The sequence below is a fragment of the Pongo pygmaeus genome, chromosome 16 (genome assembly GCF_028885625.2).
Source record: "Pongo pygmaeus isolate AG05252 chromosome 16, NHGRI_mPonPyg2-v2.0_pri, whole genome shotgun sequence".
NCBI classification, from domain to species: Eukaryota; Metazoa; Chordata; class Mammalia; order Primates; family Hominidae; genus Pongo; species Pongo pygmaeus.
Window position 1 is genome coordinate 67,601,243 of NC_072389.2, and position 27,862 is coordinate 67,629,104.

At 44.3% G+C, this 27,862-nt stretch overlaps 1 long non-coding RNA gene across 1 annotated transcript; it reads right to left on the bottom strand.

Moving 5' to 3' along the window:
- Window positions 1-1,719: 1,719 nt before the first annotated feature.
- LOC129014057 (uncharacterized) lies at window positions 1,720-18,484 on the bottom strand. Its single transcript, XR_008494110.1, has 4 exons — window positions 11,203-18,484; window positions 10,910-10,953; window positions 8,379-8,557; window positions 1,720-5,246 (listed from the first exon to the last, which is right to left on the bottom strand). It is a non-coding gene; the product is annotated as an uncharacterized LOC129014057 (long non-coding RNA).
- Between the last annotated feature and the right edge of the window lie 9,378 nt (window positions 18,485-27,862).

Sequence of the window (27,862 nt, forward strand, 5' to 3'; positions counted from 1 at the left end):
GCTGCTCATTCGTTCGGTCTGCACTGCCTTTAAGAGCTGTAACACTCACTATGAAGATCTGCAACTTCACTTTTCAGGCCAGTGAGACCATGAACCCACCAGAAGGAACAAACAGCTCCGGATGTGCCACCTTTAAGAGCTGTAACACTCACTGCAAAGGTCTGCAGCTTCACTCCTGAAGTCAGCGAGACCACGAACCCACCAGAAAAAACTCTGGACATATCTGAACCTCTGAAGGAACAAACTCTGGACACGCCATCTTTAAGAACTGTAAACACTCACTGTGAGTGTCCGCGGCTTCGTTATTGAAGTCAGCAAGACCGAGAACCAACCAATTCTCGACCCATTATAAATCTATAAGATCTTCTGTCTTGTGTGTTTGTATGTCTATATATATATATTTTTTGTTTGAGACAATGTTTTGCTCTTGTTGCCCAGGCTGGAGTGCTATGTTGCAATCTCAGCTCACCATATCCTCCGATTCTCCTGGCTTAGGCGCTTGAGTAGCTGGGATTACAGGAATATGCCTCCATGCCTGGCTAATTTTGTACATTTTTAGTAGAGATGGGGTTTCTCCACGTTGGTCAGGCTGGCCTTGAACTCCTGCTCTCAGGTGATTTCCCTGCCTCAGGCTCCCAAAGTGCTGAGGTTACAGGCATGAGCCACCACGCCTGGCCATGTCTATATGCTTCTATGTGTCATGTAGATATATTTCACTGCCAAGTTATAGGAAAGCTCTAATCAATTGGCTTAAAGAAAAGTGCTTAAATGAAATATTTTCTCAGGAAAATAGAAGCTAGCTCAAATGCCATTTAGTTCATGTGACTTCAATAATCTTTGTTAAATAAAACTAGTCTCTAAATTCTCTTCAGTAATTAAAATTTTAAAGTCATGTTATTGATAGCAATAGGAGACAGACAAATTCCTAGGCAGACAGGGACGGGTTGCTGGCAGGGCTCGACCTTCAACCTGAGGACTGAGCTGCTAGTTCTGGATAAGAGTCCATGACTGGAGTGAAAACTTCTATCCCCATCTTACCCACTTTCTCTCAATTGGTTCCTTCCGGATGATGCCTTTTAACCAATCAAATGGTGCTCTCTCCAAGCCCACCTGTGGACCAATCAGCATGCATTCCCCCATTCTAAGCCCATAAAAACCACAGACTCAGCCTCATAAACAGCTACCTGCTTTCCTGGTCCCCTCTCACAGCTGAGACCTTTCCTTCTGTAGCTCAATAAAATTCTTCTCTGCCTTACTTGCTCTCCAGTGTCTGCACACCTTCTTATTCTTGGAACCCGGAACTTGCTAAGCTGTAGGGAGCAGGAGTAAAAAAGAGCTATAACCCTCCCTCCTGCTTGCAAAACAACAGGTGAGAAGAAGCCATAGGATGCCACTCCCTCCTGCTCACTGAATTACAGGAGCAAAAGAGCTGTGACACACCTGGCTGGCTCACTGAGCTGCAGATGGTGCAAGTAAAAGAGCTGTAACACTCCCTCCTGTTCACCAAACTATGGAAGCGAAAAAGCCACTGGGTGCCACTCCCTCCCACTTGCTGAACTACTGAAGAGAGGAAGTCACAACATTATGTTAAGTTACTGAGACCACCTCAGTCATGGAGACACCAACCCAGCGGTGCTAAGGAATTGAAGACAAAGACACAGAAATAGAGTGCAAAGTGGGATCAGGGGGCTGACGACCTTCAGAACTGAGAGCCACGAACAGAGTTTGACCCACATATTTATTGACAGCAAGCCAGTGATAAGCATTGTTTCTATAGGTTATAGATTAGCTAAAAGCATTCCTTATGGGAAACAAAGCGTTCTTAGCGAGGAGTAGAGAAACAGGTTCTGGCTGATTATCAGTAGCAAAAACATGTTGTTAAGGCACAGGCTGCTCCTGCTATTGTTTGTGGTTTGAGCAGTTTCCCACTTTAGGTGGCCAGGCGTTCCTTTCCCTGCTCCAGTAAACCAACAACTTCTAGCCGTGTGCATGACAGCCATCATGAGCATGTCACATTGTTGCAGAAATCCTGTTCCCAGCATTAAGTAATCCTAGGTTTTTCACCAGAAATGAGGGTTACTAAGAGAATAGTAGTTAATATATGTGATTAAAACTAGTAGATATAAGAGAAAAAAATTCTACATACAGGGTGTATAAAGTAAGATGTTGATGTAGTTTGGATGTTGTTTCCTCTAAACCTCATGTTGAATTGTAATCTCCCATGTTGGAGGTGGGTCTGGTGGGAGGTGATTGGGCCATGAGAATGAATCCCTGATGCGTAGTTTAATGCCATCCCCTTGGTGCTGTCCTTGCAATGGTGAGTTTTCACAAGATCTGGTTGTTTAAAAAGGGTGTGGCACCTCCTCCCCGTCTCTCAATGGCTCCTGCTATCACTGTGCATGACCTTTGCTCCCCCTTCAGCTTCTGCCATGATTGCAAGCTTCCTGAGGCCTCCCTAGAAGCTGAACAGATGCCAGCACCATGCTTCCTATAAAGCCTACAGAACCATGAGCCAATTAAACACCTTTTCTTTGTAAATTACCCAGCCTTTGGTATTTATAAAAATGTAAGAACAGCCTATTACAGAAAATTGGTACCAAGGAGTGGGGCATTGCTATAAAAATACCGGAAAATATGAAAGAAACTTTGGAATTGGGTGGCAGGTTGAAAGACTTTGGATGGCTTAGAAGAAGAAAGGAAAATGAGGGAAAGTTTGGAGCTTCTTAGAGACCAAAAACCACTTGTACCCCAAAAGCTATTGAAATATGTATATATACCACAAAGGTTTTAATACAACACTATTGAAGGTTGGGTAGACCAAAGGGAGAACCTGCTGGTCCTTCAAAATTAAAAATCCCCAAACTAGTTTTCTGTATTTGCCCCAGATTGGAGAAATTTCTTCAATCAGAAGGCAAAGGTTACAATGAGAAAGCTGATTAACAATTGCCTGGGAAAATGTTGAGGCAAATTAGTCAAGATTGACAAAAGAGCCTGGGTCCCTTGGCTCAAGTCGCTGCTGAGAACCCAAATCCTTTTTTACCAGAGAGGGTGAAATGGTCTGGGAGTGGAAAAGAAAAAGTTTCCTGGGGCCAGAACATGAAAATGTAAGGGCTGATATGATTATGAAGGTTGGAATGTTTAAATAGGCTTTATGTACAGTACTTGTGTCTCTTTTACCTAAATGTCTTATGAAAATGGGTATTGTATCTGACTGAGGAGTGTTTTCCCTAACTAGTAAGGAAGGAGACCACCTCTCCCATTGTCTCCTGTTTCAAAAAGGCAGCAAAAAGTTAAAAAATAGCAGAAGTGAGATCAATAGCCAGATGGCTTGGCACCAAGAACCAGGCCTGGTAGTTAAAGATCAACTCCTGACCTAATCGCTTGTGTTATCTATAGATTCCAGACATTGTTTGAGGAAGACTTGTGAAACTTTGTTCTGTTCTGCTAGCCCCCATCACTGATGCATGTAGCCCTCAATCACATAGCCCCCACTTGCACAATGTATCATGACCATTTCACATGGACCCCTTAGAGTTGTAAGCCCTTATAAAAGGGACATGAATCTTTACTTTGAGAAGCTTGGATCTTGGGACGTGAGTCTACCTATGGTCCCAGCTGATTAAAGCCTCTTCCTTCCTAAAACCAGTGTCCAAGAGGTTTTGTCTGTGACTGGTCCTGCTACACTAGTACTATAAAACAGAAGGCATGTAAATCTGCCCTTCCAGCAATATGAACTGGACATGCTAGGTGGGAAGTGGTGTATCAAGTGAATGAGCTACAGCTGTGACAGTTTAGCATTTTTCTTTGAAACATATGGCTACTTGAGATAATGGGAGTGCTAGAAGCAAGGAGCCAGCAAGTCTGGACACATTCCAAAGGCCAGGAGGGGTTTTACCCTGGACATATTCCAAGCCCTGCCTCAGCTTCTCTCCCAACACTCAGTGTTTCTCCCAACATGTCCCCCTTTTCTTTTTTGTAAAACTACCACAGCTATCATTGCTTGTTCTCAATGGCGGCTTTCTCTCCAGCAGTGGCTTCTGCATCTGCAGACTAAAAGAAGACAGCACAAGCACATAATTATTAGAATAAAATCTGCAAGTGTAGAGCTTCCAATGGCCTTAATCCATTTAAGAGGATTGATTGTAGACAACCCATTGGCGGTCTTGTTCAAAGTATCAGTTCCAGGGAGCAGGGCTAAGTGAGCCTGAGAGGCTTCAAAAACCTGCTCTTTTAGTTTTACAATCTCGAGGATGAGATTTTCATCTCTGCCCTCTAGATGGCATTTAAGAGTAACATAACACAACTTTGAATCCAAAAGGTCCTCTTTTTGTTTTTAAATTAATTGAGCAAGGCAATTGCAGGCTGTGCAGCCCTTAATTGCTGGTTGGTGATCCAGCTTCATTTTTCTTAGCCCTTATTCAAAATGGAGTCACTCTGGTTTGAATGCTTCTTACGTGTTTCCCCCTTCCCTTTTACAAGAGGACCCTTAATTCTAAGGGTTGCAGAAGGATGAAGGTCGTCTTCTGTAACTTCTTCATGCTGAATAGGGGCGATGATATTCCTGCCTAACTCTTAGGGTCTCTTGTATTCAGGGTAGAGAGGAGTTCAGTCAGAAAGCATTGGACTGTTAAGCATCTGTTGTACCTCTGAATCCCAGCAAAAGGTAAAACCCTGGTGCTTCAGCAGTTTCTCAGCTTCCTGTGTGGTTTTCTTGATCTATCCCTGTGTTATGGGGGTTGATGTCAGCATGACTCTGGTCGGTCCTCATTCCACCTTCACATTCAGATTCAACTGGCTCATGGCTCATACTGGGGGAACCCAGTCCATGGTTGGGATCCATGGGTACCCCCAGTCTCCTGTTCCATGGTTATACACATCTTGAGGGCACCCACACGGTGTTCATCTCCTGCAAAAACACAAGCATAACCTCACCCCACATTAGTAAATCTAGCAAAACAAAAGAAAGGCCTTTTATTATTATTATTATTGCTGAAGCATTTGTAACTCAGCTTCTACCTCTTTGGTTAATTACCGCAGGGTAAAACTTACCATTGATAATGAGAAACAGGCTTTTTCTGATTAACAGAAGGCATAGAGAAAGCAAATCGAGGCTTATCCTTCTTGTGCAATAGTATAGCAAAAAAGCAATCCTTAAACCTTCAATTTACAGGTGGGTCCACTAGACGCTGTGGTTCATGATAGATCTTCATGTTTGGTGGGTACCCACACGGATACCTGATTGTCACCTGGAGAGACACAAGCAAATCCTTTTCCTTATATAATTATGTTTCCCTTTTCCCAACTGTTTGTATGTGCCTCCCTCCACCATATATCTTGTCCAGCCTTTTTATTTTCCTTTTGTCCTGTCAGGTGTTGTTCAGCTGCAGTCACGGGTTGATTTTTTATAAATTAAAAAAATTTAATGTTAATAAAGCTAAATGCAACTGCCTATGCCGTGTCTTATATTCTGGTCCCCTCCTTTTTGCTTTTGTATTTGAGTTTTTAAAGTACGATTAGCTCTTTCCACCATTGCCTGTCCTTGCGAGTTATATGGAATACCTGTAGTATGGGTAATATTCCATTGTTGAAAATATGTAGCCATGGCTTTACTATAGTATCCTTGGCCTTTATCAGTTTTGATTTTTTCTGAGATTCCCATAACTGAAAAGCAAGATAAAAGATGTCTTTTAACATGAGCTGTAGCTTACCCTGTTTGACATGTGGCCCAGATAAAATGTGAATAGTTTATCTACTGAAACCTGAACAAAGGACAATTTTCCAAAAGCAGGAATATGTGTTACATCCATCTGCCAGAAGGAATTTGGAGATAAACCTCTAGGGTTAACTCCTGTTCCTTGAGGTGGCAGATGCAGGACTTGGCAGGCAGAACAGGGTTGTACAATTTCATTTTTTTCTTTTGAGACGGAGTCTTGCTCTGTTGCCCAGGCTGGAGAGCAGTGGCGCGATCTCGGCTCACTGCAAGCTCCTCCTCCCAGGTTCGCACCATTCTCCTGCCTCAGCCTCCAGAGTAGCTGGGGCTACAGGCGCCTGCCACCATACCCAGCATATTTTTGTATTTTTTTTAGTAGAGACGGGGTTTCACCATGTTAGCCAGGATGGTCTCGATCTCCTGACCTCGTGATCCACCCGCCTCGGCCTCCCAAAGTCCTGGGATTACAGGCATGAGCCACCGCACCCTGCTGTACAATTTCTTTAGCTTGTTTCCATGATAGACCATATCTTTTTCTAAGGCCTGCGGCATTAAGATAGGTTAAAGAATGGAGTATTTGTGCATCAGCAAAGACTGCAGATACCAATGCATCCGCCCTTTGATTAAGTTTAGTTAAAGGGCCAGGGAGGTGAGTATGTGCTCTCAGATGAGTGATATAGAGAGGGGAATGCCTTTGTTGTACTGTTTGCTGTAAAGAATGAAATAAAAGATTAAGTTGTTCATCAGTCACATTTTGAATTAAGGCACATTCAATATTTTGCGTGGCTTGCACTACATAGGCTGAATCAGAAACAATGTTTACTGGCTGCTTAAAAGTTTTTAACACTGTTATCACAGCCATAACTTCAGCCCTTTGAGCAGAAGCAAAGTCAATTTGAAAAACTTGCTGTTGAGGTCCAGCAAATGAGGCTTTTCCATTACTAGATAGCATTTCCTTTTCTATATTCCTTTTTTGTGTATCCAAATTGCCCACAATTAAAGCAAGAGCCTGAGAAACAGGGCATATTCTTTTCTATTTTAAATCCAGCCATAGCCTGAGCTAAAAGAATAGCCTTATGTAAGTTACCTCCAAAGCCATCGCAAGCCTTAATATATTCAGCTAAACGAGCCTTCCCTCTCAGGGGTCTAATAGCAGTTTGACACTCTGCATTAGCATTATGGTATGCAAAAAGCTGTATTAGAACATTCTGAGCTGTTTTATCAGTTATGGCTTTATACACAGCCTCTTGGAGCCAAGCAATAAAATCAATATATGGTTCTTTAGGTCCTTGTCAGACAGAACTGAAAGGATATTTTCCCCTGTAACATTTATCCTTTCCCATGCCTGTAAGCACACAGAGTGCAGCTGAAAAATGGCAACATCCTCCGTTACTGCTTGATTCTGTAATTGACTTCAGTTAGGGCCAACTCCCATTAACTGTTCAAAGGAAACAGGCAGAGGTGGCTGTGCTTGTGTGTTTTCCCTTGCCTGAGTTTGAGCTTCATCAGCCCACCAAGTTTTAAACTGTAAATACTGAGACAGAGTGAGAACAGATTTTGTTAAAGTATCCCAATCATATGGCATTAACCTATTACCAAGAGTCACATTTTTTAACAAAGTTTGCACAAAAGGAGAGTTCAGGCCATAATGACTAATGGCTTGCTTGAATTCCTTTGGTAACTTAAAAGGAAAGGTGGCCCAATTAGCTATATTCTGTCCTTCTTTGCGGGGTTATAGTAACTGGAAATTGCCATACTTCAAGGTCTCCCTTGGCTCTGTCTAGCTTTTTGAATAGAATTTTGTATAGCACCACCAATTGCTCCAGGTTTTAATGTTGCAACTATAGGAGCAGTAAGTTTTTCAGCTAATTCATTTTCTCACCCATTAAGGGGAGAGAGAGGAGGTGGCCATTCACTTAATTCAGCCAGTGGAGCTGACGGGCTAGTAAAACATACTTTAGCTTTCCTTTCATCTCCTCTGGTAGCTGTTCCTCACACTCAGAATTTGAACTTAGTTTTTTACACTCATCCTCCTCGTCCTTATCTGAATCCGCCTCATTATCTGTTTGAATGGCTCAAGAGCTGCCTTTATTAGTGCCCACATTGACCAAACGGAAACTGGAATTTTTACTCCATCTTTATATACCTTTTTAAAATATCTTCCCATTCTCTCCGATTCATCCAACTCCATAGTCCCCTGTTCCAGAAACCATGGGCAAAACTGCTTTACTGTACTAAAGAGTAACAAATTCTGAGTACTAACTTTCACTCTCCCTCCTTGTAATAAATGCCTTAAGAATAAACTGGCTGGTCGCAGTGGCTCATGCCTATAATCCAAGCACTTTGGGAGGCTGAGGCGGGTGGATCATGAGGTTAGGAGATCGAGACCATCCTGGCTAACATGGTGAAACCCCATCGCTACTAAAACTACAAAAAAATTAGCTGGGCATGGTGGCGGGCACCTGTAGTCCCAGCTACTCGGGAGGCTGAGGCAGGAGAATGGCGTGAACCCAGGAGGCGGAGCTTGCAGTGAGCTGAGATCACACCACTGCACTCCAGCCTGAGCAACAGAGCAAGACTCCGTCTCAAAAAAAAAAAATTAAATAAATAAATAAATAAACAAATTCAAATAAGCAGAATGTTTGCTTTCTCTTTGTCTCATTGTTACCCTGGTTCTTCCGAGCACACAGCTTTCCCACAGAGCTTCTTTCAGTCGTCCTCGAGTGTCCTCTGATGATGCATCCTCCACTTTCACACGCTGTAGTGTTCCTTCACCAGGGTCTTCTTTGCCCCACATTGGGTGCCACGAATGTTGGGGTGATCAGACCCAACACCAGGCCATGGGGGCTATGAAGTCCAGTGGAGTCAAAGGAATGAGAAAAGACAAATTAACAGAGAAAGGGGGACCATGGGTCCAACACTAGTATGGAGGCTGCAAAGGCCCCAAGCTCTGGGAGCCCACGCTATTTATTGGTGATCAAAGAAACAGGTGGTGAGGATGTGGGTGTTGAAAGGGAGCGGTGTATCAAGTGAATGAGCTACAGCTGTGAGAATTTAGCATTTTCTTTGAAACATATGTCTACTTGAGATCATGGGAGTGCTAGAAGCAAGGAGCCAGCAAGTCTGGACACATTCCAAAGGCCACAAGGAGTTTTACCTGGACCCTGGACATGTTCCAAGCCCTGCCTCAGCTTCTCTCTGAACACTCAGCTTTTCTCCCAACAGTGAACAAACATCCTTGTTTGGAAGGCAGCAACTCTGATTCTAAAGTATACTTTTGTGACCCAAATTTACCTTTCTCTCTACCTGAGTTCTCTAAAATTTGGAAACTATTCATGAGTATTCTTATTTTATGGCAGTACAGTTATATTTGCATATGATGAATAAGAATCTGTTTTTTTTTTAAACAGAGCACAGTTGGAGATGTTGGTTATTTTACCAAGGCTTTGATTAGACTAACAAATTTTCAGGTAAAGTTCCAGCAAAGCCTATATGGCCAAAACAATTCTTGCTGCACTTTGTGCAAATAATCAGGAGAGGTACAATAAGGCTAAAACTAATTTTGCACACAGATCGATCTTACTATACTTTCTCTTCAGTAGAAAAGAGGGACTAGAGAGAAATAAAAGTTATGTTTCAAAGGAAAACTGTACCACACCTGTTTATACTAGATTCCAGCCCTGACCTTTGTTTTTAAGCTTTATTATTTGACTAGAATTTGGGCTAACTCCTGAATTATTTCTTGGCTACAATAAGTCTCTAAAGAAGAACTGGGTTGTAATTTTCTTCATGATGTTTTAGTTGGTTCCTTAGTGAAATTCCTTTTTTTCATTCTGACACAAAAATTCTCTTTTGATTGTCATATCACTAATGTAGTATCTCTCATTGTTTTACTTCTTTCCAAGACAGCCAGAATCATGATATTCTGAAGACTAGAGATGATTTGACAGAGGCTGCAAATCACCCTCATTTTGGATCATTTGGCATCCCACTTGGCCTTTTTTTTTAATTTTTTTTATTATGAGACAGGGTCTCACTCTGTCACCCAGGCTGTACTCCGTCACTCAGGCTGGAGTGCAGTAGCACTATCATGGCTCACTGCAGCCTCAACCTCCTGGGCTCAAGTGATACTCCTAGGAGCCTCAGTCTTCTGAGTAGCTAGGGCCGCAGGCATGTGCCACCTTGCCTAGCTAATTTAAAAAAAAAATTTTTTTTTGTAGAGACAGAGTCTAACTATGCTATGTTTTCCAGGGTGGTCTCTGACTCCTAGGTTTAAGTGATCCTCCTCCTCAGCCTCCCAAAGTGCCAGGATTACAGGGCATGAGCCACCCTGCCTGGTCACAAGGGTCATTTTCAAGGCATAGAATTAGTTTGGAGCAACCAACTCAAGGATGGGCACACAGGTGCCTAAACAGCTAGAAAATTGAAGTACTTTGCCTCCTGGGCCATTATCTGTCTCTTTTTCCATCCGTCCTCATCATGGAAGAGTTCCTGCCTCCACCAGAATGAAAAGAGAATTACCGAGGGGATATCAAGATACCTGGTGACAGAGACTTCTGGGTATAGTTGTTCCCAGTTACGGGGCTTATGCAAATAGAGATACTGTTAAAGTGGGTAGCTAGGCAAACATGAGTAGGGCAGGAAAGGCCCCCCACACCCAGGAATATCAGGGTACCATTGTCTAAAATTATTAAAGACCAATGTCTCTCTAAAATAGTAATTAGTCACAGCCAGTGCCAGGGAGAAGCAGTCTCCCAACAGACAGAAGATACCTGAAGCTGGTGATCAGCAGCTTCCTGATATGATTGCAGAAGTTGGGCAAGTGGGCTCAAACATGCTTACCAAGAGGAAAAATGACAGAGTTTAACTGGTATATGACCTTCCTCTAGGAACACTCAACTGGTAAAGGAAAAATGCCTCGAATGAGCATGTGCACAATTTCAGTAAACACACTGCACATGTGGCCCTTCCCAGGTGCTGACAAGCCACTGCCCATGTGGACAGCCCACCCCAAGGAAAAATCAAGAGAGGGGAGAAACAAAACCCCAGAAGCAGCCAAACTTATAAAACCCCAAAAGTCAAACAGGGCACTTGGATCTCTCAAGTTGCCCACTCGGCCCTCTTCCAAGTGTATTTTATTTCCTTTTATTCCTGCTCTAAAACTTTTTAATAAACTCTCACTTCTGCTCAAAAACTTACCTCATTCTCTCACTCTGCCTCATCCCCCTCAGGCGATTTCTTTCCTTCAAGGGGACAAGAATCAAGTTGCTACAGACCATAAAGATTAACCACTGCTAAAAATATGACAAAAAATGTATTGGCCACCTTAGGATAAATTACTAAAGAGACCCATAAAAAGCATTGTGGCAGAACAAAAGTCTCTAAAGTTCCTTAGCTTAAACAGTTTTAGAAAGATGCTATGTTTTATATAGCTAATTGCTGCAATTCTAACTAAAAACCAAGATTACAGTAGTTCAATGCATAGAACTTACAGATAAGCCAATTTTGTAACCTTCTTTTTGGCTTTGATTTCTGGCTCATATATTGCTTAAAAGGTTTGAAGAGTTGATGAGTGCCTGCCCACCACATTCCCCGCTGGCCTGGAATGTTCAACAGGCTCTAAGTCTTCTGACTCTTAAGTCACTTGGCCATAGGGACCCCACTGAGGGACAGGATGGATCCAGGATAGGAAGGCACACCACCTCAGCAACAATGTGGGACAAAATAAAAGTGTGGCCATCTACGCTGCTTCTAGCAAATCTTGGCCAAAAAAGCAGCAAAGAGAAATAAAAATAAAATTTGAAGCCTCCAACAAACTGAACAGTCCCCCTCTCTGCCAAGGAATCCCCAGAGTAAGCTTGGAGAGCTGGGATCTTGCTCTGTCCCCCAGGCTGGAGGGCAGTGGTGCAATCATGGCTCACTGCAGCCTCCACCTCCTGAGTTCAAGCGATCTTTCTGCCTCAGCCTCTTGAGTAGCTTGTACTTCAGGCATGCACCACCATACCCAGCTAATAGCTGGAGGTTTTTTTTTTTTTTTTAATTTGCTATCATTCAGATGGGGCATTTTGATTTTTTTTTTTTCATTTTTTCCCTTGGGGTTTTGACTGTGGTGTATGTTGTGTATGATCAATTGGCTTTATTTCTGGGTGCTTTCAGAGGGCCAAGGCTTTGTACAGGCTCCTTGGTTGCAGGTAGGTTCCCGTGGTGTCTTTTTCAGGTGCTGTCTGTTGTAGCCATGTACTGTTGGTGGTGTTGTAATTCAGGGTGCAGTCCGATAGATGACACCTGAGAGAAATAGCAGGCAGGTAGGCTCTTAGGGCTCACTGGCCCTCAGCAGGGGTACACCAGCTGGAGAAGCAGAAAAGGCCCTCTTTCAGCATGTGCTTATCAGGCCTCAGGAAAAGAGCTGCTGAGCATCCAAAACAGTGGACTGCGAAGTGGGGCAGGGGCGAGAGATGATCCCCCTTCTCCACATCTGTTCTTAGGTTTCCGTAGCCCTCTTCAACTGCTGGCAACACCATGCCACGTTTCCTTTGTCCCAAGTGGGCTTTGGCAGGCCATGCTCCACCCCCACAAGGTACAGTCGAAGCTGAGGGTTGGATCTCCAGGGGACCCACAACTCCCCAGGTACCCACCCTCTGGTCTGTGCTTGCCAAACTCAGCATTGTTGTGAGGTTGTTTTCGGGTGGTCTGGTGGTGTAATGGCTCAAGGGTGGAGATCTCCAGGCAGGGCACTGGTGCTGGGGATGTACAACTGGTATGACACCGCCCTCCCAGCCTGGGTGGTTGGCAGGGGTGCAGCACAGCTGTGCAAGCTGGTCACCTGTTTCCCAATTTCCAGGAAAATCTCTAATAGCCACCGATGGTGTTGCCCTGTGTCTCAGAGGCAGAGGGTTCCCCAACAGTTTAACAGTCAATAGATTGTCAGGGGGTGAGGGGAGCAGAAAAGCACTCCCATTAACCCCTTTATTTTTGCTTTTTCTGCTGGGCTCTGAGTTCCCCAGGGGTTGATCTCAGACAAAATTTTGTTGATTTTTTTTTCTGTGTGCCCCAACTTCTTGGCCAGGGCATATTTAAAACTGGCTTTTAAGTCATAACAAAAATTGAAAGCATTTATGTGATATGACAGACTATAGAGCACATCTAATCCTCCCAAACAACACTGTGAGGAAGGTATTAATATCCCGATTTTACCCATGAGGAAACCGCAACCCAAAGAAATCTGGAGATTTGCCAAAATTCACACAGCCAATAAAGGCAGTGCCAGGACTAGAACTCAGGCTCTCCATTTGTCCTTCAAAATGCCTTCAAATCTAAATTATTTTCAAAAAGTTCTGGAGTCACGGCAGCTACCTACGGGAAACTCATCGTGAAGCCCTGTCGACAAGTAGTTGTCTTTCAACTGAATGGTGGCAAGGGGACTCTGACAGACTATGGGTTGAAGCATATCATGCGTGCTATTTATGGTTGCACACTCCAAGAATTATTCTCAAGCAAGAATACCAGGAAGTATGTCATTACTACTGCAGGCTTCTGGGTCCAGAAACTAAATACCATTTAAAGGAAAACAAAACCAAACCAGATGTTATCAGCGGCAAGACACACAGGTTTGTCTTTTGTTTTTGCTTTTTTGTTTTTACTGTAGTTGTGAAATTGTTTGGCCTTTTCCCAAAGAGCAGCTGAAAGTTATTAAAGTGAGTGCAAAAGTAATTGCGGTTTTTGCATTGTTGGAATTTGCTGTTTGATACTGGAATACATTCTTAAATAAATGTGGTTATGTTATACATCTTTTTAATGGGTATTTCTCACTATGTTTTCTTGCTAATGACTTATTACTTGTTGTTTATGTCTATTTTACACTACAAAAATTATGCTAGACAAAAAGCAAATTCAAGCAATTTTCTTATTCGAGTTCAAAGTGGGTCATAAAGCAGCAGAGACAACTCACAACATCAACAAAGCATTTGGGCCAGGATCTGCTAACGAACGTACAGTCCAGTGGTGGTTCAAGAAGTTTTGCAAAGGAGACAACAGCCTTGAAAATGAGGAGCATAATGGCTGGCCATCGGAAGTTGACAATGACCAGTTGAGAGCAATCATAGAGGCTGATTATCTTACAACTACACGAGAAGTTGCCAAAGAACTCAATGTCGGCCATTCTATGGTCGTTCAGCATTTGAAGCAAATTGGAAAGGTGAAAAAGCTCAATAAAAGTGGGTGCCTCATGAGCTGACTGAAAATAAAAAAAAAAATCATCATTTTGAAGTGTCATCTTCTCTTATTCTACCCAACAACAATGGACCATTTCTTGATCAGATTGTGACGTGCGATGAAAAGTGGATTTTATACAACAGCCGGTGAAGACCAGCTCAGTGGCTGGACTGAGAAGCTCCAAAGCACTTCCCAAAGCCAAACTTGCACCAAAAAAAAAAAAAAAAAAAAAAAAAGGTCATGGTTACGGTCACTGGCGGTCTGCTGCTGGTCTGATCCACTACAGCTTTCTGAATCCTAGTGAAACCATTACATCTGAGAAGTATGCTCAGCAAATCGATGAGATGCATAGAAAACTGCAACGCCTGCAGTCAGCAGTTGTCAACAGAAAGGGCCCAATTCTCCTACACAACAACGCCTGACCACATGTCACACAACCAACGCTTCAAAGTTTGAATGAATTGGGCTACAAAGTATTGCTTCATCTGCCATATTCACCTGACCTCCCACTAGCTGACTACCACTTCTTCAAGCATCGACAACTTTTTGCAGGGAAAACACTTCCACAACCAGCAGTATGCAGAAAATGCTTTCTGAGAGTTCCTCAAATCTGTAAGTGCAGATTTTTACACTACAGGAATAAACTTGGTCTTGTTGGCAAAAATGTGTTGATGGTAATGGTTCCAATTTTGATTAATAAAGATGTGTTTGAGCCTAGTTATGATTTAAAATTCATGGTCTGAACCCACAATTACTTTTGCACCAACCTAATAGTTGGGAGGAGAGCCAAAAACACCTAAGAAAAAGGCAGAACATAGACCAAAGGGAAAATATCAGAGCCAGAAAACTTCCAAGCTTTTTGAAAGAGTAAGATGCCGGGAAATTTGCAAAATGGCCACAGAAAAATACACTCCAGAAGGGAAAAGCAGGGTGAGAAACCCTAATCAATCCTTAAAGCAGAGATTTCAGAATCTCCATGAAGTTTCAGGCCATAATCTTGGTACCCTAAAACCCTTCCTATGGCCATCTGCTCAAAGAAAGATGGGGAAGCTCCATGACATTATGCCATGGTTTTTAGGGCCATAGAGCTGGGCTAGATCAGTAGAAATTAAATGCTGTTCCAGGACTGTGGCAATTAGGTGAAAGATTTCATTGGCGCATAGCAAGTGAGAAAAATACGGCAATGCTGTTGTTTTGTAAAGACAGCTATCCAACTTAAAGCATTGTCCCTCATTACAGGACCACATACACCAAACATTTCTCAAATTGTGTGGGGAAATGAGAGTAATAGAACCAGTATCCTTCACCTGGCTTTGCATTTATGGGATAGACACAAATATGTCTATGGCTGGCCTATCCAGCCAGTACCTTAATTCCAGTTTCTTTTGGGCTCTGGTCAGGCAGCCTTAAGCTCCCCTCTTCCAGTTAGCATCAACAAGAGCAAATTCCTTCAACCATGCAGGAAAGGGTTGCCAGACCCAATACTCAACTACCAACCTTGTTCCCCTTAAACTCTGGAAACTCACAGCTATTTTTCAATGCCTGCTTTACAACCCCAAATCTATATATATATATAACAAACCTGACTCCCTCAGAAGCCCAAATTCTGATAACTCTTTTGTACTTTGCACAAAAGTTTTTTTAAAACCTGCACAATAGCACTTCCCCCAGAAAGGCCCTCTCGTCAAGGGGTAAAAACCTAGAAGCTTTGTGTTCTGTCCCATCCCCAGCCTCAGCAAAGACCCTTAACCTACACCTAAACACTGATATCTTCTCTACATGGGTATTTATTCTGTGGGCCTCAGGCTTCCCGGACTAAAGCAACTCATAAATTAGACAATTTTTTTCCTTCAGTTTCTTTTCATTATTTGGGTATAAGAGTGTTTCTTTTTTGTGTTATGTATTTTCCAAATCTCTCACAATGACATTTTCTCCCTTTTCCACATAGCATGAAGGCCAAGAAAGCCCAAGGTGAGTTGCAGTTGGACAGCCCACAGCTGTATACAAGGCACTTCAGGGAGAGGAGGGGTGGTAACGTTATCCCTCCCACTGTGCCTGTGATTGTGCCACAGAGCACAAAGGAAGCCTCCCATCCCTGACTCACTTCAGACTTCTGTCCAACACCTGTAACACCATCCCAGTTACCACCCAAAGAGACGTCTCAAGAGAGTCCTGAATCCCTTAGCCTGTACGTGACAGCTGGTCTTTTACCCTTAGCCCAACAGCCTTCTTCAGAGTCACCCAGAAAGCTCTTCCAATTACCATCAACCTAGGAACCGACATTTTCACGGGTCTATATCCTCACCCAGGACAGGGCCAACTGGGGCTCCATCTTTCAGCACATCACTCCAAAAGGGCAGCTCCGGGCCCTATATTGAGTGACAGCAAAGGCTCTCAACTAGCACCCCAAGGAGAAAAGTTCTTAACACCACTGCCACACTCCTCATGTCACTATCCCATTTTCTGGTCATAATCCAACCTCCCACAGAACTGATACCTCTGCAAGCTCCCTCTTTCCACCTCTGATCTGAGGTCAAAAGTTTGTTGGTCTCCTCAGATTCTCTCTCAGTTGGAGGAAAGGACAACACGTAGGATACTTGAGAATTCAACCGCAAGTTCCCACTGCAATCCAACACTCTTTACCACTTACTTAGTCCAGCAGCACAGAGCACAGGATTTCAGGGTGTGGGGACAAATAGCACATCCTAAATTCAGGCATTTTGGTGATGTTAAAATGGAGGGGAGAGCTGAGAGATCAAAGAAGCAAATCACCAAACACGACTTTCCTGTATAATCAACATTACATGTCTAGCGTCCTGACATTTGGAAAAGGGTCTAACCATGAAGAGGCCATTTGCAGCAAGTAGCTGCCTAACAATGAATATCACCTATTCCCTCAGTCCCAAGATTCCTGCTACTCTGACACCACTCACCAGACCCACATCCCCGAAGTGTACTGAATTTGGGATTCCATATCAGCAAGACTGAATCCCAAATTCTTAACCGCCTTGAAAATTATACCTGAACTACTGTTTAATTATCTCTGTAACATTGTTCCTGAATTCCAGGACTGCTTACAGTGACGAGGCACTAATTCAGGAGAAAGGAAGAGGTCATATTTTTTCTAATCCCAGGCTTGCCCATCCCCACTGTCGTTTCCTTTACGTTCCCAACCACTGTGATGAATCTTCTCTAAGTACTGCCACCATGAATGCTACTATTTGTATATAGGTTTAACCTATTCTAAAAATGGGTTTTAAGAACAAACCCTCGCCCTTCCCCGAAATTTTAAAGGTAGTCCTTCGTTCAGGTTCCCTGCTACCAGGAACCTTTCTCACTTTCCTAGTTCTGGTCTCAGGAAAAACACCTTCCTCCCATCCCACAATGCCCAGCAACTTGGGTGAGTCCACATCCAGGTGCAGTTCCAAGTCAGGCCCACAGCGTTTGCTTTCATTAACAAACTACAGAGCTTTTGCGCAGCTCACACACCTAACTTAACCTGCAAGCCATAAAAAAGGCTGCAACAGCTAGAGAGCAAAGTATAGTGCCCCACCAAGGAGGGAAGTCACCAAAGGCCATAGTCTTTTAATTTTTTAAACTCAATAACACGCTTGTTAAATGACTTCTCTAATGACATCAAAGTGACTTAAAAGTCATTTCAAGAATTGTCTTTCCTGTCTCATGGAGGATGGTAAAACCCATGTTTGTATCATTATGAGAGCCTGAGAGAACTTTGATAGGGAAAAGAAAGGAACAGAAAGAAAATAGTTATGTCGTGTGTGGTAGAAGCCCCTAGGCTTGTCTGACTTGGAAGAATCTGTGACTTGGGCACAAAAAGCCTGGGTCGGTGGAACCCTAATGGGTTCTTGACTTCACTAGATGGATGACTAGGATCCCAGCGAGATCGCTTAAAGAGCAGGAAGCATATCTGCTCCCCTCTCATTGTCAGAAAATCTGCTTAAAAATCCTCAGCTTTGAGCTGAAGAAAAGTGGCCTGCGAGGTTGGCAGATGAAGCTCAGTATTCATGGGTGGAACCGTAAACTTCACCCAACTTAACATCCACTGTACAGCCCCTTCTTCCCGTGACAGTTTTCACATTTTCTAGGGGTTTATCCAAAAGCCGCCCCACAGACCAGACGCACTGTTTAACAAGGCTTCTGCGGCTTCTACCTTACGTCATCCAAGAAGGCGTTTTTGTTTTTTTTTCCTAAGGCCACTATCACCACAAGAATATACGACTCGCGTGGCCAACATGGTGAAACCCTGTCTCTAATAAAAATACAAAAAAATTAGCCAGGCGTGGTGGCGCATGCCTGTAACCCCAGCTACTTGTTAGGCTGAGGCAGGAGAATCACTTGAACCGGGGAGGCGGAGGTTGCAGTGAGCCGAGATCGCGCCACTGCACTCCAGCCTGGGTAACAAGAACCAAACTACGTCTCAAAAAAAGAAGAATATGTGACTCGGCTACAGTTCCAGGTCTCAGTTAACAGTTTAGGTTTGGGAATGTCCCACACTCCAGAGCTCCAGTGGGCGTCCTCCTGCATGGGGTCCCCTACTAAATAAACACCAGCCCCCGCCATCCGGCCCTAACGGAAGGAGGACGCGAGGCGGGAAATCAACGCCCTTTAACGTCTGCGGGGTGGGGGGGTCTCCCGCGCCCGCCGCCAGGGCCTTCCGGGCCTAACGGCCCTTCTAGGGCGGCGCCAGGGGCCCCGCTGGGCGGTGGGTCAGAGGAGCCGAGCGCCCTAAGCCCCTCCTCCGTGGCGGGGTGCAGGGAGGAGCCCCAGCCCCGGGCGCCCTGCCCTGCCCTCCCCTGCCCTGCCTGGTGGGCTTCGGCGGTGGCCCCCAGCTCCACACATGGCCGCAGGGTATAAACACGGGGCTCATGGGTTCCCTGAGATTCGCCGGAGCCTGGGCCCAGCGAGGCACGCTGTTCGCGGGGCCCTCTTCCCCTGTCCCCCTTCCAGTCACATGTCTTCCGGTGACTTTGAACAGCGTCACTCTCCCGGGTCACCATGGCTGGGGTGTCGATCTCTCCCTGCGCAGCGCTCCTCGGAAGTGAAGCCATCTCCCCGTCCCTCTGCCCTTACTCAAGAGGCCCTGCTACCGGGCCTGCCCTGCCCCTGCTTGGAACCCTCTAGGTGTCCCCTCAGCCATTTGGGGCTGAGCCCACTTGGCTCTCCTGCCGTCTCCCCAGGAGGCAGCTTGTTCTGAAGCGCCTGGGGCGTCTGGTAACCTGTCGCTGCCTTGCTTCTAGCGCCTCTTAGGTCTTTCTGCTGTCTTCTCTGCTCTATCTCCCCTGCCTCTTAGCCTTTATGTTGAAACTCTCCCAGGTTCAAAGGGTTTTTGCACTGGGAAGCCATACTCACCACTATTTGTGTTGTTTTGGGCTCAGTTTATTAAACTCATACATCTGATACCATCTCTAAAAGCATTTTTTAATTGAACATCTACTCATTAATTCCTCGTTTAATTATAAATATCCCTACATTATTTAGATTACAATCACAAAGTGAGTATAGTTGAGTTCCTTGAACACTTTAATGACTTAAACAGTAGACATAACATATACTACACAGCTTTACAAAGTTATTTACAAAAACTTCACTGGTTTTGTACTCGCCCAAAAAGGCAACAATTAAACTTTGTTTCGTACACTTATCCTTTAGCAGGGCAGAGGGAGAGATATGACCAAATGGTGACAATTTATTTGTGATAGATGATATGAGGGTTTTGCATTGTCCTTTTATTTGTATTTTTCACATAGTAGGGTTTTGTTTTTTTGGTGGTTTTTTTTTTTTTTTTTTTTGAGACTAAGTCTTGCTCTGTTGCCCAGGCTGGAGTGCAGTGGTATGATCTCGGCTGACTGCAACCTCCGCCTCCCAGGTTCAAGCAATTCTCCGGCCTCAGCCTCCCGAGTAGCTAAGATTACAGGCGCCCACCACCACACCTGGCTAATTTTTGTATTTTTAGTAGAGATGGGGTTTTGCCCTGTTAGCCAGGCTGGTCTTGAACTCCTGACCTCAAGTGATCCGTCAGCCTTGGCCTCCCAAAGTGCTGGGATGACAGGTGTGAGCCACTGCTCCAAGCCCAGATTTTTAAATGTATTTTACATTTTAAGATGGGCTGAGACATGAAGAGATTTTGGAAACGGGGAAGAACAGACCAAGCCCTTTGACAATCTAATTAAGTCTGTCGGCCCTTCTGGGGCCCCTCCTAATGCCCCCAGGCCTTTTCCACACAGTGCAGTTCTGACAGAAAGTGGGAGAGGCATGGAAGCTTAGGGGAAGCTGAGAGAGACTGCTGTGGACAGGGCCGGTGAGGGTTCTGCCATGGTTTGGGAGGCAGAGGAACCTATTTGATTATATAATACCTCTCCAACTGAGGGATCAGCCGACCCTGCACATTGGTGTGTGTGTGAGGAAAGCAGGTATAGAAGTGAACAGGGAGGAATTGCCCAGAGTCACAAAGGGCTCCCTGCACCCTTATTCTCATCAGTCTTCTCCTCTATTCTGTTGTTTCCTTGGTCGCCTTTCCCATTGAATAATAAGTGTAAGGCCGGACTCCAAATGAAGGCTGCTAAAGTATTCAAAATAATTGTGGGGAGTGTAGAAGTTGAGACATTAGGCTTTGAAATCAGAAAGAGGCAGCTTTTGTGTAAGCTCTCCCACCTATTAGGTGTGCGACGCTGGGAAAGCAATCTAAACTCAGAGCTTCTGGCTTTTCATCTCCACGTTAGTGATGCCATAAGTTGTAGGGACAACCATCCATCACAGCGCCTGTCAAGGTCAATACTCAGCTAACGAGAGCTAGCAATGCTCCTCCTGCTTTTCTACCAGCGTCCAGCCCGGATGCCTCTAGTTCCCTTTAGCACGTGTCCTATTCGCATCTGCTTCCTGGACTCAAGTATGAGGGAGTGGAGCTAAGATGTTTTCCTTTCCAAAGCGCCCTTTGAAGACTGTGAGGAAGGATGGGTGCTCCTGACCCTTACAGCCCGTTCAGGTGTGCTGGGGTCCAAGGTCCCAGATCTCTGGAGGAGTCTGCCCAGAGCTGGAGTCCACCTTCACCCAGAGGGCATGGAGGATCTTGCTCAGGCTCTGACCCAACCTCCTAAGGAGTGCCCAGCTGAGGGCCAAATGTAAGAGGCCCTCCCATTCCCAATCCCATTCTGACCTGACTGTCTCCACACACTTCTACACTCCCTAAGAGGAAATACTTGAGTCACAAGACCCCAGGGTACTGTCCACTCCTCCCCAGTCCAAATCCCACCTCCTCCACAACAAGAAGGCCCCAGTCTGGAGGCCCAGTCTGTCTGGGACCTCTGCCTGAAGCCCTGCCTCTCCAGCAGGGGCCCTTCATCCACCCTCCGTGACCACCATATCCCCCACCCTGCCCTCTCCTCCTTCCCATGCGGTGACCCTCCAGGGCACTCTTCCCTATCTTGCCTTTTCCCTTCTCCCAAGCACGTCTAGGACACAGTGCCTCACCAGGCTTTGGCGCTGGAGAGCTTCTGTACCTGCTGAGGGACACTCCTACCAGGCAGAGTGGCCCCACAGTCAAATGTCATCCCTCACCTTCTCCTGGGCACATTTCACTATTTCTTATACCCTTCTCCCCCATGCCCTGGGGCAGCCCTTTATCCTCTCACTCCCAAATCTGTCCCCATCTGACCTTTTCTGAGAGGTCTGATGACAGGTACATTAAGTCTGAGAGAGACAGCTCCAGCTTTAAAAGTGGGGCTTTGAGTATCAGTAACTGGGGTTTGTCAGAGCTAGCCTAGCGATGGAGACAGGGACTTTGTGCCCCTGGAGTCTCATTCTCAGGTCTGAGCCCACTATGCTTGTTTGCCCCCAACCAGGTGTGCCTCAGTAGCTGGGTATAAACATGGGACAGGTGTCTCCCTGGGACTACTGTGGAATTTGTGGGTTTGTGGTGGGGGGCATGTAGAGGAATATGCCTTTTTATTTACTAGTAAAGAAATACATGTCTGATCATGAGTATTACAAACTGGGCAGTAATTATGAGCAGAATGGGAAAATAGAGTAGAATTTCTAAATCAACAGGGGACACAGGGGAAAATAAGTGGAAAAGAAGGAAAAGCAAAAAAAAGGATATAGTTAAATAAATGGTAAACATAAAATAAGATAAAAAAAATGAAAGGGAGTATAACAATTATTTTATGAAATGTGAGTGGGCTGAAATTTTCAATTAAAAGAGACTACATTATTGGGTTTTGCTTTTTCTAATATATTATTTAATATATTGTTGAACGAGAAATATACTTAAAACAAAATGCTTCCAAAGCAGTTGATGAAAGTAAAGTAGTTGACAAATCCAAATACACACACACACGCAGAAATAGTAGTAGTATTATTTTATTAGGCTAGGTTGAATAGATTATGTAAAAAATATACACAATACACAATCCAGCACCTATGTGTTTTAATAAGCAAAAACTATCAGACATGCAAAGAGAACCTTGATTTTAAAAACACAACTCAGGCTGAGTAGGGTTGCTCACGCCTGTAATCCCAGCACTTTGGGAAGCCGAGGTTGGAAGATCACTTGAGGCCAGGAGTGTGAGACCAACCTGGGCAACACAGTGAGATCCTGTCTCTACAAAAAAAAAAAATTTTTTTTACTTAAAAAAATTAGCTACTTTGGAGGCTAGGGTGGAACGGATCACTTGAGCTCAGTAGTTCAAGGTTATAGTGAACTGTGATTGCACCACTGCACTCCAGCCTGGGTGACAGAGCAAGAACCTGTCTCTCTCTCTCTCTCTCTCTCTATATATATATATATATGACACATGCAATTCAGTGGGAGATTTAAAAATACCTTCTAAAGGATCCCTTTTGTGTTTGTTGTTTCAAAATTAAGACAAAATAATCTTAGAATTTTAATGTAAATGTCTAAAATAGCTAACAAAATCATGGAAAGGGAGACTACTGTGAGAGTCTTATCTCACCAATGTTGCATAAGTTCCTCAAGAGAGCTGCTGGATGAAGAAGGGCTTAAAGCACAGGACTGTCCTGGGCCCTGCTGCGTGCAGAATGGAGAGGGTAATTCTGGGCTTTTGACTGCCTGGAGAACTGGTATAGGATCAGCTACGGGAAGCTGACTTTGCCAGGAGAGAGACCAGGGCAGGGTGAGCCCTGCTAGAGGCTCTAGTGGGTGGTGGTGAAGCCAGCAATAGAAATTTGAAAAAGTACAGGGCTGTGTTAGTCAGTTCATGAAAAAGTATGGGGCTGTGTTAGTCAATTCGTGTTGCTATGAAGAAATACCCGAGACTCGGTAATTTATAGAGAAAAGAGGTTTATTTGGCTCACAGTTCTGCAGACTGTACAAGAATCATGCTGCCAGCATCTGCTTCTGGTGAGAGCCTCAGGAAGCTTTTACTCATGGTGGAAGGCACAGGAGGAGGCAGCATATCACAGGGTGAGAGTGTGAGCAAGAGAGAGGGAGGAGGTGCCAGGCTCTTTTCAACAACCAGATCTCGAGTGAACTCAGAGTGGGAACTCACGCATTACCACGAGGACAGCACCAAGCCATTCATGAGGATACGGACCCCATGAACCAAACACCTCCTGCTAGACCACACATCCAACTTTGGGGATCACATTTCAACGTGAGATTTTAGGGGGACAAACATCCAAAGCATATCAAAAGCTCAAGCCCTCTCTAGCATTGGGGAACATGCAAGGAAACAATGACATATGAATTGGCTGGGCAACGTTCAACTATTCATTAAACAAGCAGGTATTACAGGTGGGATAATAGGCTATCATTTCTGCCAGGCAAAAATGTAGTTTTTCTTTGGCTACCGCTACTAAAGGAGACATTTTTCTTTAGAAGAATATATAAACTTCCCAGCTTGGACTTTAAGGTGCTTGGAACTGATTAGGTCTTCTCAGAACCCAGCCCATGGCCCTAACTCACAATTTCTCAGATGCAGCCAGAAAAGCCAAGTTCAAGGTGCTATCTGTCATCGAGGACTCATTCTACGTCCCTATCCTATACATATATGTGAATAAAGCCTCCTTATGTAGCACTATCTATAGGTCAGTAATATGTACACATGTATACACACATACATACACACATATATATACACATATGCAGATATACATGAAAGAAACATTTCAACAAATTTTTTGTGAATAAGAATGAGATATTGTGCCTCACTTTGAAAAACACTTGATGTTGATATTGAACATGGGTAAGGGTTATCGATCTGTGATTGGCTTTATCTAGGTTTCCTGCCTGTAACTGGAGCCGCCAAGATGGTTATGAGAAGGACCCCCATGAAACTCCTACTCAACCTCACCTTCTTCCATGATTTAAAAAAAATAAAGACTGACATGAGAAGTTTCAGAAGAAATACCCTCAAGGGTGTTTCTTGGGACTTGGAGGAGGAAGCATTAGTATTTGGGTTTGTAGAATCCCCAAATCAGGCAGAAAAGAGCCAACATTTCAGAGGATGATGTGGGGAGAGAACAGTTGGTAGGGAATGATGCCAAAAGCTGTCTTTTCACTATATTCTGTTGAAGGAAGGTCATCCTTTGCCTTCAAAGAGCAAAGTCCAATGGGGGAGACACAATATGTAAACAGGCAAATTCAATGCACATGACCATCGCTTTCACAGCAATATGGGCTGGAAGTACACGCAAGACACACCTGGGCCAGGGGCTGTTTTCCTAGAGGAAGCTGTGTCTGAGGCTTGAAAATGAGTGGGAGTTAACTGAATAGTGGGTTTGGGGTGGCAAAGTCTTTCCAGCGGAAGGAACAGTACCTGTGAGGGGTGGAGCACATTTAGGGAAAAAATAAAGTTCCTTATGGCTGCAGCACTGCCTTAGGGGGCAGCAGTGGCAAGAGTGGAAGTGAAGACAGATGCAAGGGCCTTTACACCATGTTACAAAATAATGGATTTTATCCTGGGGTCATGAGCTCTTTTCCCCCTTTTAGCCTCCTAAAAAAAAAAAAAATAGGCAAGAATCAGACACAGACACACCCTCAGCAAGATACAGCCAGAAAGAGTAAACTGAGAAGAGTCCAGAGACAAGGAGATGGTGAAAGAAGGAAAGCCAGGCCCCAAAAAGCAGCTCCAGCAGCAAAAAGGTGGACGTGGATGGTGGGCAGATGAGTGGGAAGACAAACAGGCCAGGAGACAGTAGCAGAGAAAAGAGCAGTGAAAGGCAAGGGATCTAAAGGGAGAGGGTAAGGCAGAGGGTGTCAGAGAGCCCCCCAAGACGCCAGAGTCACAGGTAGATTCAGACACTGAGGCTCAGACCCCACTGAGCACCCAGGGGCTCTCTTCTCTGACCTTAGGGTTGGCTCTCTTGGCAGACCAGTCCCCTCCCTCCATTGTCAGCTTCGAGAGAAGGGAAGAAAGACGTCTGCAAGGGTTCATGTTTTCAGACGGGGAAACAGAATAAGGCCCAGTTAGAAGGGTTGACTAAATGGGCCCGGGGTGGAAAAGTAGAGAGAAAATTTTGTTTCAGGAACATTGAGGGAAGAAACAATAAGCCCTCCTGTCCCCTCTCTCCAGGACCAAAAGTGGTCTTCAGTAGCTGAACCAATACCATGGAAGAAAATTTGAAAGGAAGAAAAAAAAGAAAGCTGACGGGAAATGGAAGTATTGAAAGAGACATTTCCAGTCACCTTGGAGAGGTGCAGGCATTAGAGCTCAGAGTCCCTGGCCAGACTGCCAGGGTTCAAGTCTTGCTATTATACCAGCTATGTGACATTGAACAAGTTACTTACAGTCTCAGTTTCTCAGTTTCTTAAGTGTAAAGTGAGGATGAAACAATAGTACCTACCTCATAGAGATGTTGAGCATGTAAAAAGAGTTCCATATTTGTAGACTGCTTCAATAGTTATCTGTTGCACAGCTATCAATGTAGCTGTTGTTATTATTGCTCCTTTTTCCAGGCATGGCCTCTCCTGGTACCCACTGTGATGTCATATACTTTCAAAGGCCCCATCAGGGCTTCTCTGACCTATTAGAGAGCGACAAACCCACTCCAGGTGTGTTTCATTAAAGAAGATATTCCTATTTAGTTGTGGCTTGTGGAATTTGATTCCCAGGAATAAATTTGAAAAGTCTTGGAAAGTGTGACTACTTTGTTAGCAAAGTGTGGCTGGGTGGGATTGGCATTAGGGGTAAAAGACCTTTTCAGACTCTTCATCTTTGAGGGTCCCTACTGTTGCCTCAGAGTGTAGCCAAACAAGAGCCAGAGGGCCTGAGAATTGTCACTGGTGGGGTGACAGAGATTTGCTCTCCTAGTGCCGCTCCACAGTGGGTTTTAGTAAACTTCTTGAAAGAGCTTGGAACAAAATTGCCACTGGGGACTATGAGACAAAGTGCTGTGCAGCCACAGAACTGAAAGATGAACCCTGAGCTGTTCCACCTGGCAGGGAAGCAAGGCTTATGGATGAGGGGCCTTGTGGGAGCTGAAGACTGCAACAGATGGTGGCAGCCTCCTCCAGCAGGAGAGTCCTGGGAACAGCCATGTCTGTGAGCTCTTTGAGGCTGATGCTATGTGGCATAAGTTTGACCCAGCTCAATGTCTAGAATATAGTACTCTTTAAATGTCTGCTGAATGACTGAATGAAAAGAGGTGGCTGAGGAAAGCATATGCTGAGAGGATCCTCTAGAAGCCTCCCTGATTAATAATGATCAGCTACTCCCTGAGACCTTGAAGAAGAAGAGAGTGCTAGAAGCTGCTGCCCAAAATATCTAAAAGCCCACAGAATAAATCTATGGCCTCCGCTAGGGCCCGTAAGTGGAAATTTGGAAACCTTGATAAGTCCCATAGTTCCTGCAAGGGACTCCTTGAAATCTTAACATAAACTATCTAAAACCTCTAAAAGGAAGTCTTGGAGCCTCTGCTAAAATCCTTGGAGAAACCCTCCCAGGAAGCCTTGGAGCCCTGTCTGAAGCCCTGGAAACACTGCCAGGAGTGATGGACAACCTTTTGGGGCTGAGTCAGTCACATGTGTGTATTAGGGTACTGGTCTCTGCCTTTGTAGCAAGAGTAGGAGGTGGGGAGGAAGGTCACTGTTGCATTGTTTTAATACCACTGGCTTTGTCTCAGCTACCTAGACCCAAAGAGACTGGTCAAAAAGGAGAGGCCAGAGGGACCTTCCAAGTATTTGATCAAGATAGTGGGCTTTGGAAATATTGACTCTTAGTAGTGGTCAGCTGTGGGGCTTGAAATCATTTTTTTCTAGTTTTTAAAATTTTTTGGTTTTTTTGTTATTGTAGTCTTTTATTTGTGTTTTCTCCACATATGTATTGAAACCACTTCTTGATAGTTTTTTTGTTGAAAGATGTTAGAATCTAAGACAGCCTGCAGGCAGCCAGGTCAGGGCACAGATTTTGACAAACATGAGTACTATCTAATCATTTCTGACCCACTGGGGCCCCAAAGCAACAACAACAAGTTGTTCTTTGATCACAAATAGATGATTGAGGTAATTCTGCTCATGTACTCAGATGGCTTCTTTCTCCAGGCCTCCCTAGAAAAGATTTCTTTGAATGCATTTAGCTGTGAAAGGAAGACACACAAACTTTCAAGCGCTGAGATTATGTCAGAGACAAATACAGAAGCAGACTCAAGAACAGCTTCAGAACAAACAAAAAATGTAGATTGATACCGTAGCAGAGGGAAAGGGAAGAAACGAATCTGAAAAAGAGATTAAAAGAAGGCAGTGAAGACACAAATCAAAACTCACAGTATCAGAAATAAGCAGACAAGAAGAGCACTGCTATCAACTGGAAGATAGTTATTCAGATGGAAAATATAGCCCAATATAGTCATTCAAACAGATAATATAGCCCAATATAGTTATTCAAACAGACAATATAGGCATCTCTGGTATAGTTGGTGAGCTTCTTTAGAAAAAATCTCTTTCTATAATTCTGAGAGAAGAAAAAT